At 45.6% G+C, this 3,785-nt stretch overlaps 1 long non-coding RNA gene across 2 annotated transcripts; it reads left to right on the forward strand.

The window, feature by feature from the left end:
• The first annotated feature begins 288 nt into the window (after window positions 1-288).
• On the forward strand, window positions 289-2,499 carry LOC122223713. Of its 2 annotated transcripts, none has more exons than XR_006204417.1 (3): window positions 289-355; window positions 797-917; window positions 2,353-2,499. It is a non-coding gene; the product is annotated as an uncharacterized LOC122223713 (long non-coding RNA). The 2 variants fall into 2 exon arrangements; XR_006204416.1 differs by lacking the exon at window positions 2,353-2,499 and adding an exon at window positions 1,069-1,199.
• The last annotated feature ends 1,286 nt before the right edge of the window (window positions 2,500-3,785 follow it).

Below are 3,785 nucleotides of genomic sequence, written 5' to 3' on the forward strand. Positions count from 1 at the left end.
CATATAATTAGGAGAGCTTGGATAGAGGTGAGACTTAACCATGATTTTTGGTCTGAGAAAATCTTGAGCTGATTTCATTCAGCTTTTAATTGTAGACACAGGGACTTTTCCTCCTACTGCAATAACTTGCCAGGTGCCCAAGGGCCCCACCATTCTTGTTGGGGGCCTACTGGTGCCCTAAGATATTGTTTGCTGGGTTGATCACATGGGGTAAGTCCAACTGTGACATCATAGCCAAGCTGGGAGCACAGACGGCTGTTATTCCTGCTAAACAGTCAGTGAGAAATCCTCACCGGATGTCAACTGGTATAGCCCGTGGGCATGAGTGATGCAGAGAGTTCTGAGTAGATTATGGGTATACTGTGGATGATGTTTCTGTTCATGAGCAAATGGCCCCTTCAGATCTGGCCCTCTTGTCCCAGACTTCACCAATTCTTTTCTCTCCCCTCTGGCTCTCTCCAACTCTTGAAGCTCAGGGAGTGGGGCTAGTGAGGGATTGTTCTCACTCATGACATTGCTGCCAAATGTTTTGTCCTTTCTGTGGGTCTTTTCCATTTCCCTAATGGCCTAAGCTTTTGAAACTCAAAAGTCAGGAAGAGTCTTTTCCCGGCTGTTTTCCATTGTAACATCCTTTCTCTGAGGCAGTCAGCACAGAATTGCCCAACTGCTTCAAAGAGAGTTAGGGGCATGGGGGAAGCACCAAGGAGAGAAAGGAAATGTTGGGATTGAGGGAAAGCATTGGTTAATACAATACAAGGATGTCAAATATTTTTCTCCCACAAATGTAATCCCTTAGAGGCTGGTCTAAAGTTGGTTGTCTCGCTTGGGTGGAAAAACTATCTGGGGTGGCTCTTGGCAGATCTATCAGACATCTGTATGTGAAGCAGCAGTTGGGTACCCCAGGATGAACACAGAGGGTAAGTATGGCTCTGATCAAACACAGCCAAGGAGGTGGGGGAGCAGGCAGGTGTGGGAGCAGCAGCCACTCCATGGGCCACCTAGGACCCACATGTGCTAGGAGAGAGTCTGGAGGGTTTCTCCCTGACTGCAAACATCCTCACACAGCAGAAGAGCCACAAACGACCGCCAGCATGAGCAGTGCACGTGAGGAGCTGAAATTCCATAACGAGACTGGGTGGGGATAGAGATTCTTGGATCAGAGGCAGGGTCCTGGATTGAGGATGATGTAGCCCGGGAAAACCAAGATCCCACTAGAGCAGAATAAAGTCGCTTTTTCCAGTTCTTGTAGTCTTGAGGGTAGTTAAGGATGGATTGTTTTATGATTCCATCTAGTAACTGTCCAGGTTCTGTGTCTTAGCTTTAAGGTGAAGTGTTGACATTGAAAGGAAAGATCCTTCTGTTTATGGAAAACTGTGGTTTATATAATTCCTATATTTAAACTTTATCTAGAGATACTAAAACAACCCAGCCCTTCAAAATGTAATCGTCTGAGGTTGATTTTATATGAGATGAAGCACCTAGGTGGACCTTGATTCTTGTCCCAATTGACTGAATTGGCTGAACTCGGTTAAATGGAAAATACTGGGTCAACCACAGATACACTATGATTCTTGAGAAACTGACTCACCTTCTCCTGAGTTCTGCATTGCCCATCTGTAACATATGCTCCTAGGCAGCTGTTAATGTGAACTGCCCTAATTTATGTGAAACCCTGTGTGAAGGATTTCGATTCTCTGAGTGTCTATGCCAATGATGCTATACAACACACACACACACACACACACACACACACACAAACTTGCTGAAGTCAGCCAAAGTCCACAGCCCCAAAAGGCACTTTACAAAGGGGTGAATTAGAAGATAAAACAAAGCTGAGATTCTCTGAGGCAATTTATGGCAATCACCAATCCCAAAGCTCCCCATTTAAATTTGACTCGTTTCCAATTTTGAAAGATGTCATTTGTGTAAATGCAGGGCACATTTGCTTTGGGGAGAGCAGAAATGTCCCCAACTCCTGGTGGTAACGGATACATCTGAAAAATGAAATCAAATCAATTTTACTCCCAGGAGGGACAGGTAGAGGACTCCCATTTCCTGCCAAATCAGTTGGAAACAATGAGGAGAGAGAAAAAAAAATGGAGCCCTCCCTTCTCTTTCTGGCCTTAGACGTGAACTCTTGATAAGATCCTGGAAAACAAGCAGCATTTTTAACAGCCGTTTGCCCTCTTCAGCTGAGAAAACAGCACGAGCCAAAACTAGGAACTGGGGCCACCTCTATTGTGAATGTGGCCAGGCTGACTTATTGTCGCCAAACAGCAAATCACGAAATGACTGAGATAAGGAATATAATAACATTTTCACATGAACCTTACATTCTTACCTCTTCTATAGGAAAGGATATCCCTGCAGGAAGGAGGAAGGTGGGGCCCTGCCCATGTCCTACAGCGGTGCTGGGACTGCATTGTCCAGGCCTTTTGTAGGGACACAGGAAGAGGGTACGGAAGTTTCTACAGGAAAACAGAGAAAAGTTCAAACATAAACAGCATCCAAAAAAATTTACCAACAGTGAACTAGATTTCCTCTTTGGGCCTTCCATGCTTCCATGCACCACTGGGCTGGCAGATTTTAATCTTGGACTCTGTTCACCTTGGTAACCTCCAGCGTGTGTGATCGTGCTGTTTCCCTACTTAATAAGTTAAGAGGATGTGTTTTCTATGGCACTGGAGACAAAAACAACCTCTTTCCAGAGACTGTATCCTGGCCTGGCTGGAGTCCGTTCTGTCTTTTCCATTTGTCATTTCTGGGGAGGGCACAGCTTCCCTGAAGTCCCGGGTGGGACAGGGCGGCTCCCTTTTATAGGAGACTTTGAACAAAAGCTGAAAGGGACCAAATCTCCACTTCCCACAAGGCAAGGGTTTGGGTTCGGCTCCCCCGTTTTGGCCAGAGATGTGCCTGGAGAAGCTCACTCATAAGGGATGTGAGAAGAGTTGTACCCCCACTCCAGGGAGGGCTCGCATTTTCCCTCCCCACCCCTCTTCTCTCCTCCACCCTCCAGGGTTCCGAGGAAGTTGCTACAAGGATGTGTGCTGTCCATTCTGAGGCCACATGGCACTCTGGCATCAGGGCTGAGTTACGAAAACTACAGTTCTAACAGGGAGAAGTAATCCCATGGTTAAATCTGAAAGAAAGGGGCTAAAATAAAAGAGAGAGAGAGAGAGAGAGAGAGAGAGAGAGTGGCTTTGAGAGACTCCCCTCCCCTTATTGCTGGTCCTTATATAGGAAACCAAAATTGGGCTCCTCTCGTTGCAGAGATGGGTGACGATGAATGATAGAAAAAATGTTACCAGATCCCTGATTGGAGGCTTGAGAGAGTCTTCTCAAGGACAACCTCTGAAATGCAAGGAGTTTCTTTCCACTTTTCCCACTGATTGAAACCCCTTCAACTTTGGCTAGGAATTGTGGAAATCACTTCCAAACTGCTTTAACTGCCAGGCACTAAAAGGAGCATCCGTTACTTCTCAGATGGGGCCAATCACACATTGCAGGGGCAAATGGTTACCGTGAATAAACTGACTTCCTAGACGATGCCATTATGGGAAATTAAAACACTCCTTACCCCTCGAAAAATAGCGCTTAAGCCCAAGTATCTTTCACAGCCCATCAGAGGAGAGAGTTTTGAGTAGACTACTCTAGCTTTTTAGGTGATATCTTTTTCTGAATTGCTTTTTCCAGAACAAATGACTTCCATTATGTTCAGCCAGGGACCAATTCTTCACTTAAGTATGTAAAGCAAAATACGACTTGTGCTCTGGATGTGTTACTTA

The sequence above is a fragment of the Panthera leo genome, chromosome B4 (genome assembly GCF_018350215.1).
Source record: "Panthera leo isolate Ple1 chromosome B4, P.leo_Ple1_pat1.1, whole genome shotgun sequence".
NCBI classification, from domain to species: Eukaryota; Metazoa; Chordata; class Mammalia; order Carnivora; family Felidae; genus Panthera; species Panthera leo.